The 11,271-nt window shown below is 43.0% G+C and overlaps 1 pseudogene; it reads right to left on the bottom strand.

The window, feature by feature from the left end:
• Nucleotides 1-1,001: 1,001 nt before the first annotated feature.
• LOC121464830 lies at nucleotides 1,002-2,325 on the bottom strand (annotated as a pseudogene).
• Nucleotides 2,326-11,271: the final 8,946 nt, after the last annotated feature.

Below are 11,271 nucleotides of genomic sequence, written 5' to 3'. Positions count from 1 at the left end.
TATGACTAACATAGCTGCTATGAACATAGTTGAGCACATGTCCATGTGGCACGATTGAGCATCCTTTGGATATATACCCAAAAGTGGTATTATTGAGTCTTGAGGAAGGTTGTTTCCTAATTTTCTGAGAAATAGCCACACTGACATCAAAAGGGTCTGTAACAGTTTGCATTCCCAGCAGCAATGCAGGAGTGTTCCCTTTTCCCCACAACCTCTCCAGCATAAGTTGTCATGAGTGTTTTTGATCTTGGCCATTCTTACAAGTGTAAGAATGGAATTTCAGAGTTGTTTTGATTTGCATTTCTCTGATGACTGACCAAGGATGTTGAACATTTCCTGAAGTGTCTTTTAGCCATTTTAGATTCCTCTGTTGAGAGTTCTCTGTTTAGGTATGTACTCCATTTTTTTATTGGATTATGTGTTCTTTTAGTGACCAATTTCTTGAGTTCTTTGTATATTTTGGAGATGAGACCTCTGTCTGATATGGGGTTAGTGAAGTATTTTCCAATTCTGTGGACTGTCGTTTTGTCTTGTTGACCATGTCCTTTGCTTTACAGAAGGTTTTCAGTTTCAGGAGATCCCATTTATTAATTGTTTCTCGCATCATCTATGCTACTGGGATCATATTTAGCATTTGGCCCACAACTCCATACCATATCCTACCTACTGGATAATCCACGGCTTTATTCTATGTCTGCCAGCTCTTTCTATATCATCAGCACGTCATACTTCGACTGGGCAGGATCTAGGTTTGTTTAAGTCTATGAGAAAACTAAAGTTCAAAGCAAATTCGATCTTGCTTAAGGGCACATTGTAAAGTAACAATTCTTGATATTACACGCCTCATCCGATCCATTTGAGAGCATGGGAAAGCACATCGTTATGTGTGTCACTGTCCCAAGAGACAAAACAAATCTGAAACAGCTAAGACATCTTTTAAAATGCACCAAGCTCGTGGGAAAAGTCTCACACGAAACTTTAATTTCCTGTACATACTCCTGTCAAATAAAACTGTTTCCTGTACACCACGTCTTTAACCAACTGGTCTTCTTCTTCTTTTCTTTTAACCTAGATGGTCTCTGAGACCTAGAGAAGGATAGAGATGGCTTGTGAGTTCTCTCAAGAGACAGAGAGCTTTCTCTTCTCCTGTCTCTAGAAACTGAACTGCTCGGGCTTCCAGAAACGCTTCTCCATGGAGAATTGCGCCGAGCTGGCAGACTCCTCCTAGGTAGTCATCTCAAGGGGGACGACCCAAGAGGGAGGCAGGCCACGATTTTGACATCTCTTTTCAATCACTGGACAGTTCCACGTAGTGTTCTTCCATCTAGCTTGCAGACAGCATCAGCAGCATCTCGGGGATCCTCAAACTCAAGGAAAGCAAAGCCAGGAAGGTTTCGAGCAATCCACACACTTCGGAGTGGTCCATAAAAGCCAAAAGCCCATTCCAACGCAGTCTTGTTCCCATTGTTTTCAAGATTAGCTACATAAACTATGTTGGGGACCCTTCCCCAACTACCTCAGTTATGGATGGATGACCCTCGGTAGTGCCACAGAAATCAGGACACAGGGGATGCAGAGTAGGAGATACAACTGCATACTTTATTGCATAGCCAGTGCTCTTTTATAATACTCAAATCACAATCCAAGCTAGGTTCTCATAATATTTGGAAATAGTTACAGAAACTAACAACTTTGTTACAAATTATTTCAAGGGCTTTGTGCCTTCTTTAATCTAAACAAGGAGCCTATTGTTATGGGAATAACTTTTGCCATTATATAATATGTAGAAACACTTCCTCAGGAGGAGATAAACCACAACCTAATCGTAGCCTTTAAACTACAGTGCACATCTGTGCACTCAAGGACTGACTATTGGCAGGGCATTTTACCGATAGAGAAGGTTTGCCTCCTCCTTACCTGACCTGCCAAGCCTGTCAGCAAGAGTGCTACCTCAAGTCAGCCTGCACAGAGTTTCTATGCAGTTCAAAGCTAGTCCTCATAAAACCTTACAGTCCATTGGATAGGAATCACGACGCATTTCAAGATCCTGGGTTCAAAGAGCCGAAGCTCAAATCCTAAGGTCCCAACAGGCCCACCAGCTCTTCTCCCCCCACCCCAACTTCCCCAATCTTGGCTTCCACAGATGCTCTCTCTTTCCCGGTGTCCACAAAATGGTGGAAAACTATTTGACAGGAAAGGAATCTGACTCCGGAGAATGCAGCCGCCAACGAGTGAAGTTCACCATGCAGGCATGCGCACGACAGAGACCTTACCCAAAAGGTGAAAACAACTCTGTTTGGACAGTTGGAAGATCGCAAAGCGCATGCGACAGTGTCTGACACATCACAGAAGCTGGGGGAGGTGAGCACTTGCCAGTGTTGTTAACAATAGTAAGAGCCTGAGTCATCCCCCAGGCATCACTAGACACTAAGTATGCTGCTTCTCCTGCCGTTAGAAGGAGACTTGGCTACCACTGTCTCCATCCTCGGAAGCACAGACATTCTCACTGACACTAAGGGAACGCTCTTAGAAATCAAAACATGAGCCACATGCAAACACCAACATTTTAAGGGTTTGTAATTTTTTAAGTGGAATAGTTTTCTTTATGGTTTTGCTCTGTGTATTGGGGAAGACATGATCCTCGAGAGATTCAGACTATTTCTAGTCTTGGTACTAATGTAACTGTGAAGAATGTCGAGGGAAGAGGTTCACTAGAGTGTCCCCTCTCTCTCCGTTTCTCACAACTATGGATACAATCTGACCAATCTGCCTTACACTCCTGCCACTGTGACTCCCCCGCCATGAGACCTTCACATTTGAAGGAAGGGGGAAGACCAGGTAGAAGAAGACACCTCAGGAGGGTGCAGGTGATGAGAACTGGAATCGCTTCCTCTTCAGTCTTTATCTTTGTAGCTCCTAAGTACAAACATCTTGGAAAACTTGGCTTGGGAGCCTAGGGTTTAGAATATTGAATTGTTCTTCTCTATATATTTCAGCTAGTCAGCTCATCAGTAGTCTTGGTAAAGGTTTAAACTACATGTATTAGGGTTCTCTAGAGTCATAGAACTTACAGAATGAATATATATATGTGACTTTATTGGACTGAGTTACAGCCCAACAATGGCTAGCTGTGAATGATGGAATGTCCACCAGGTGGGGTGTCCCAACTGGTCTTCTGTATATGCTGGAACCCCAAAGACATAGGCTCCAACACCAGTGAAGGAATGGATGTGCTAAGACGAGGGGAAGCAGGCGAGTAATGAACAATCCCTTCCTGGTGTGAGAAGACCTTCTGTCTATCTGTTGCCTCTATTGGTTAATGAATAAAGCTGTTTTGGCCAGTGGCTTAGCAAAATAGGGCAAGGAGGGAGTTCCAAACAGATAGAAGAGGAGAGAGTAGGTGGAGTCAATGAGAAACCATGTAGCCACCACCTCCACAGGAGACAGATGCCCCCACCCGAGCCTGCTGGACCTTTGTGGGGAGGCTATGACCTTGTGGTGATGCACAGATTAATGGAGATGGGTTAGTTTAGGATATAATAGCTAGCTAGAAATATGCTTAAGCTATTGGCCAAACAGTGTTGCGAATAATACAGTTTCTGTGTGATTATTTCGGGCCTGAGCGGCCAGGAACCAATGAGCAGCCTCCATCAACACCTTCCTTCTTCCACTGTCCTTATATAGGTTTCCAGAAGGAGGTGTGGCCCAGCTTAAAGGTGCGCCTTCCAGCTTCAAGATCCAGATCAAAAGCCTGTGCCTCCCAGACTTAAGGTCCAGATCAAAGGCATGTTGTCTTCCTGCCTCACGATCCTGATCACAATCACGGCCTCCATTTCTGGATTGGAATTTATTCCAGATATAGTCAAGGTGACAACCAAGAATAGCCATCATGCTATGCTAATCAGAAAACACTTGGTAAATGACAATGACAGCAAAATCATAATAAAATAATTTTTGCTTTGGTCTGGTTTTTCTTTTTTCTTTTATTTTTTTGTCTTGCCCACTAGATGGCAGAATTAAGCCACAATAGTCTCCCAAGTTTTAACATGTCAAACTATATTTTTGTTTGGTTCCTTTTATCTAGGGGGAAAGAAAAGTAAAGGTCGTACATACAAATACAGTTTTCTAGTATATAAATGAGACGTATTGACTGGAATACTGGAGCTGCCTTAAAGACCCTTCTCATGGTAGCATGCACCTATAACCACAGCTTTTAGGAGTCTGAGGAAGGAGGATGAATATCACAACACTAGCCTGGCCTAAGCAGCTTCAAATGCATAGACAGACCATGTCTAAAAAGACCCCACCACCTTCCCAGTCCTATCTGCAGCTTCAGTACAGGCTTTAGCTTTTGTTGGCAAATTGATGGAGCTATCATACGACCCCACTCAGGTGAAACTCCCTTTGAGTAAGGTGCTATGCTCACAGCTCCGGCCACTTCATCTCTACACGGAGATCACATACTTTTGCCTTCGTGTTCTAAGGCAATTACAAATTTAGAACTCAGGGCTTAGGATATAGAACAGTGATGAGCAGGTACTTAGTATGTATGAGGCCCTGATTAAGTCTCCCACACACAAAGAAAGAGGGAGAAGAGGAGGACAGAGAGGAGAAGGGAAGGAGGAGAAGGGGAAGAGGGCTAGTTTAAAGCACAGTGCATTAAAATAGCTTACCCAAAAAGAGATCTGAGTTGAACCCAGAGGTGCAAGACCTTGCCTGCTTTCTCTTTATTGATGCTGCTACTACTTTCTCCATCTCCCACTTTTGGCCTAGGAACCTTGGAATAATCTACATTCCTAAACTAGAAACCTTATATTTTCAAAGTTTTGTTTGTGAGCCAAAACTTTAAACCTGCACATATTTTGAAGTATGTAAATCCTAGTTGATGGAGGAAGGTCATTGGCTAATAAAGGAACTGCCTTGGCCCATTTTATTGGTTGGAAGATAGGTGGGAGGAGTAGGCAGAACAGGACGCTGGGAGGAAGAGGAAGTGAGCACAGACTCCACAGCTCTCCTCTCGGGAGCAGACGCCTCAGAGAGATGCCATGCCCTGCTCCCTGGCAGACGCACACCATCCGACCCAGGATGGACATAGGCTAGAATCTTCCCGGTAAGACCGGTGCTACAGTTTATTAGAAATGGGTTGATCGGGATATCAGAATTAGCCAGTAAGGGCTAGAGCTAAAGGGCCAAGCAGTGTTTAAAAGAATACAGTGTCCGTGTAATTATTTCGGGACATAAGCTAGCCGAGCAGGCGGCTGGGGTGCCAGGGACGCAGCCCCGCTGCCCCTAATTACTACACCTAGTTACAAATAGTCACTAGGAGGAGTTTGGTATACTTATCATAAAAATTAAAAATATTTTGTAGCCAGGCATGGTAGCACTTGCCTTTCATTCCAGTACTCAAGAGGCAGAGGCAGGAGGATCTCTGTGGATTCAAGGCTAGCCTATCTAGATAGTGAGCTCCAGGACAGCCAGGGTTTCATAAAGAGACCTTGTCTCAAAAAAATAAGTAAATAAAGAGAAAAAGAAATAACTGTATAATGAGATAAGAAAATCAATTATCAGCCTGCTACCTCTGAAACTTGGAGGTGCCTCCCTCTTTCCTTTCTGTCACCACCATGCCATCCAGACTGAGGAAGACCCAGAAACTCCAGGGCCACGTGAGCCATGACAGCATTGGTAAACACCAGAAGTATCCAGGAAGCCCTGGGAACGCTGGAGTCAAGCATCACCACAGGATCTACACTGACAAATGTCACCCAAGTGACTATGGGAGAGCTGGTATGAGCATTACCACTCAAATGGGAACCAAAGCTCCTGCCAGGCTGGCAACATGGATAAACTGTGGGCACTGGTCAGTGAGCAGACACGGGTCAGTGCTACAGAAGAAAGAACACTGGAGATGTTCCCGTCATTGATGTGAGATTGGGGTGCTACAAAGTTCTGGAGATGGGAAGCTCCCTAAGCAGCCTCTTGAAGGCCAAATTCTTCAGCGGAAAAACTGAAGAAGCAATGAAAGGTCTGGGAGGGGTCTGTGTCCTGGTGGCTTGAAGCCACCCAGGGGGAAAAAAATCAGTTATTGACATGAATATTTAAGGCATTTGCTGGAGTGAGAGCTCAGAGGTTAAGAACACTGACTTCTCTCCTAGAGGACTTGGGTTTGATTCCCTGGACCTACATGGCAGCTCACAGCTGTCTGTAACTCTAGTGCCAGGGGATTCAAAGCCCTCTCCTGGCCTCCACAGGCAACAGGCACACAAATGATGCATACACATATGTGCAGGCAAAATAATAAAACAAAGTAAATATTTTGCTATTTCATTTAGATAAAACAATAATGTTTAATCAAGTCAGCAATTTTGCATGTTTCATACAGTTTATTTTACATAGAAATGAAGAGGCATCTTTCATCTTTGAAGCCAATTTTAATTTATTTTACACATATATACACATCAACAGTATTAAATGAACCTGGTCACCACACAGATGAAATACTATAGCCATGTAATTAAAGGTATATATTTGAGTTCTCTCTCTGATCCCCTTTTTTCTGTCTCCTATTTAGAAGTTCCTGACTCACACACCCACTCTACCATCTATCCTCTCATCCTGCCACATGCCTAGCATAACACTAGAATTAGGGTGATATCCAGAAATTACAGTTGTTCTCAAAGTTAGTACTCTACTCAGGAAGTATAGATCCCACACCAAGCGCCCTTAACTACTAGGTTAAAGAACTATTTTCTGAACTATACACCTCAACTTCACCTCATCCAACTCCAATTGGACATTACAAATATAACTGGTTTTTGAAATCTCAAGGAAAGAAATAATCCTAGTTGTATAATAAGTCCCAATGCAGTAAGTTCAGTAATACAAAAGACAAGAAAACGTAACTCCTCCAAGAATTACTAAGACTATAATAATGGCATCGAGAGAGGGAGTAAAATGAAATCCCAGACAGAGAATTCAAAGAATGACTATAAGTAATGTTCAAAGAATGAAAGAAGGAAATAAGCTCTCGATGAAGAACACATAAGCAGCTGAATGAAAGAATGAAGATCACATAATAAGTGAAAGAAATTCAACAAGATATAGAAATACTGAAGAAAAGCAAGACTAAAAAAATCCTCAATATGTCAAATAAAAACCCTCTGTGGGACATTTCACCAACAGACTGTGTCAGGAAGAGGGACTTTCTAGCTTGAAGATGAGGAAAAGCAACTGGAGTAGTCAAGCAAGGACAAGGATAGAACATTAAGAAGATACCAGCAGGAGTTCTAAGCTACACATGACACTCTTATGAAACCAAACCTACAAGTTATAGGCATATAAAAAGAAAAATCTTGTTTTAAATGAACAGAAAATAATTTCAGGAGGCTGGAGCGATGGTTCAGTGGTTAAGAGCACTGTCTATTCTTCTAGAGGTCTTGAGTTCAATTCCCAATAACTACATGGTGACTCACAACCATCTGTAATGGGATATAATGCCCTCTTCTGGATTGCAGACATAATGCACAGAATACTATATACTATCACAGAATACTATACATAATAAATAAATCTTTTTTTTTGTTTTGTTTTTTCGAGACAGGGTTTCTCTGTGGCTTTGGAGCCTCTCCTGGAACTAGCTCTGTAGACCAGGCTGGTCTCGAACTCACAGAGATCCGCCTACCTCTGCCTCCCGAGTGCTGGGATTAAAGGCGTGCGCCACCACCGCCCGGCAATAAATAAATCTTTATTAAAAGAAAATATTTCTAAAATGTAATTAAAAAATAAGGAGTTTGAACACAGATTCCCTTAATGGGCAGGCAATACTTTCCCCAGAAAAAGTGAATTATTAAATGAAAATCCCAGAGCCTGGCAAAAACTACCCCTCTGTGAGTTATTGACTAGGAAGTTTGTGGAGGTTCCCCCAAACAACACAAACTATTGTCATTGCTCTTGGCTGCCCAACATAGCTACATGTTAAGACCTTATTGCTGAAGACACAACACACATTGGGTGCAGGTCATAGAGAAAGCAATCAGGAGGTGACATGGAAACTTCTTCCTTCCTGATGACTAGCTTTCACATAATCAATGAATTCACCCAGCAGCAGACTATGAATGCTAACCTGCCAGATAAGATATACTTGCTCATGCAATTATGGCATGACTGTCCCGGAGATAGCTAGTCACTTTCTGCTTGGATTTGAGGCGGGATCCAGAGGAGGAAATACATGCCCAGTATTGTAAACACAGTACAAAGCACGTGGTTCAGGAGTTTATAGGCCCTACATGGGAACCTACTACTGTTTTGTTGTTGCTGCTGCTGCTAAATGATCGTGTTTTCAAACTTTCTTCCAGATAGTGAATATCCATAGACCAGTGCTACTCTCAACCTTGGTCAGAGAAGCCTTTTTTTGCAGACTTGGAATTGGTCAAAATACTGAGAATAAGTAACTGCTGAGTGTTCAGCCCTAAATGGAACAACAGAGCAAAACCCCACACAGACCTAAGTTCAGGGAATATTGTAGAAGAGGAAACAGAAAGCATAAAATAGGTGGGGAGGAAGAGTACTGTGAAATGCCTTCGGGATATGACACGTCATTGCACTCAGGAATTCATAGCAGCTGGGGTTGCCTGCAGAAGACCTGAACAAGGTCAAACCAGCCGGCATTCCAGCATTGAAAGGAAGTTCACAAAGTGCTGTTGATGGGGAATTCATCTTGTTTCAGTGTGGTCCTAAAGGTCACCGTATGTTCATAGGTTGCCCATGATCAGGGGATGACCCCACACCCACGCGTATGTAAGTAGCACTAATTAGACTGGATGACTTATAAAAAAAAAAAAAGGAGACAATGGAAGTGGGAGGAGCAAGGATTGGAAGGGTCTGGGGTGTAAGGGGGGATTTGAGTTAGATATGATAGAGATACTTGGTAAACATGTATGAAATTGTCAAAGAATAAATTTAAAATATTCAAAAAACCCATACGGAACCCTGTTACTTTGTAAGCTACTTTAAAATAAAAAAGTTAAAAAAAATTAACAGAAATAAAGAACGATAAAATGAAATAAAAGGTATTACGTTTTTCCTGATTGGAGAGGCCCCATCTCTGTGTTTACTTTAGTACTGTCAGTCAGGATGTTGCTGCAACGCCATCACATATATCCTGTGGTCTGTAGAGCTGGTTCAAGGCAGCTTCATAGTTATCACTTGTGCTTACCTGAAGGCAGCTCGGTGATCTCCAGGTTCCTGGAACCGTCTGATTATCCATGCAATTGGTACATGATCATGTCGTGAATGAAGAGTCTGTCCTAAACTACAGTGCCCACCATCCTCCTCGACTCTTGCACACTGTATCCCTACCGTCAGTTCCCCTGTGCCCAAATCCCAGCAGCCTATCTCTGAGTACAATGCTTTCTTCTCCTGGGCTGTTTCTTGGAGGCTCTGTTCCTTTTTAAACTTAATTAATTAATATAGATAGATAGATAGATAGATAGATAGATAGATAGACAGAGTTTGTGTTTTTGTGTGCACACATGCACGTATTTGATGTTGGAGAGGATGCATGTGCCATGGTGCACACATGGACTTTAGAGAACAACTTTATTGAGTAAGGTTCCTTCTTCCACCTTCACATGGGTACCAGAGATTGAACTCACCTGCCATCTCACTGGTCCTTTCTACTGTCCTTCTTACCTATGAGCCTGAGGACTTTATATAGGACATACCCAGTATAGAGTAATTACGCCAACAATCCCTGCAGCTGGAAAGCAGTCAAGGTGGTCTAAGAATGAACTGAGGGATGCCAGTGTATTAGAGCTTCATAAAGTGCTAGAGAGATTTAGGGCGTTGCTATTCCTGATATTCTTGATGACAACACCTTGGGAATCACCATCTCTCTGTTCCCTGGATGCCATGGAGTCCACGTTCTCCCCCATGAGTCTCATCTCATCACAGGGGCCAGACTTGGCTACTGCCATTCATCATGTGACCCTCTCCAGATTCTAACTGTCCTGTTTGCATTGCTCCTGGTGATGTTTCCCAACTGGATGGAGCTGCCAAGTGTGGAAATGACCCCTGCATAGATAGGCAGACAGGAAGATCTGCAAAAGGAAGGGGCTGGCACATCCCTTTGGTTCTAACATTTTATAAATGTATGTCTTCCCTTACAGCTAACCTTCATGATTCTCATTTCCATCAGAGACTAGAGTGATGGTTTACATCCTGTGGGTCTCGAACCCCTTGAGAGTCACATATCCCGGATATCAGGTATTTACACTGTGATTCATAACAATAGCAAGATTACAGTTATGAAGTAGCAATGAAATAATTTTGTGGTTGGGATCACAACATGAAGAACTGTGTTAAAGGGTCGCAGCATTTGGAAGGTTGAGAACTACTCTCCTAGTGCATAAGGCCAGGCTGACATGGGTCCCTTGTACATGTGTTTGTTCCCAAGTAGTGGGTTTTTCCTGCTGACATGGTGTCAGAAAACGGTCCTAGAATAAATGAATGTTTGTGAGAAAACTCCCAAGACAAATTTTGTAACCTCAGTTTCTTCAAAACACAGAATTGCTCTTGGAATGTGCTTCGGTGCCCCTCCCGGGCGTAGAGGGAGGAGGGAGTTTGCTTCAGATTACAGGGAGGGAGTTTGTTTATATGCCACGCGTGGCTTGTCCTTGTGAGGCTACACTTCACTCACGTGACTGTTCTCAGAGTACACACTGTCTGAGGCTTTGGATAAAGCTGGTTGTTACTTGAGACTCTAGTCCGCCTCATTTTGAGGCCTCATTCTCCCAGGTTCCACCGACTTTAGAGCAATAAACAAAGAGTTTTTGCAGTTTGGATATTCCTGTATAGTTTGTATTCTCATCCCCATGCACAGCAACTGGGCTATTTTCTGCAAGAAATTAGTTAGGATATCCACAGTGTAGTGAAAAGAAACCTAGCCCGTCCTGTGCTGAGTAATTTATAAGGAATGGACACTTAGTTCTGGAACCTGGGAAATTTAAGCTTACGGTGCCGCTATCTGGTGAGTCATCTCAAGGGGGAAAACAAAGTCTTTTATTTCGTCAGGAATCCTGGGATTACAGAGGACGACACTAGGGGGTTGATTACATTGGGGTTTTCCACCTAAGTTTTAGAGGAGATACTAACCAAGAACCTTACACGACAAATACATATTCCAAGACACCACAGAGATTCTGGCCCTGTGGGTCTGTGTAAGGACTGGAAAAGTACTTCTTACAAACCCCTCGAGTGCTTCTGGTGCAACCCCAG

Source organism: Microtus oregoni, unplaced genomic scaffold, assembly GCF_018167655.1.
Source record: "Microtus oregoni isolate MIOR12 unplaced genomic scaffold, Mior012 000029F_ref0000214, whole genome shotgun sequence".
NCBI classification, from domain to species: domain Eukaryota; kingdom Metazoa; phylum Chordata; class Mammalia; order Rodentia; family Cricetidae; genus Microtus; species Microtus oregoni.
The sequence above is the reverse complement of the archived record's forward strand: the minus strand, read 5'-3'. Positions and strand labels throughout refer to the sequence as shown.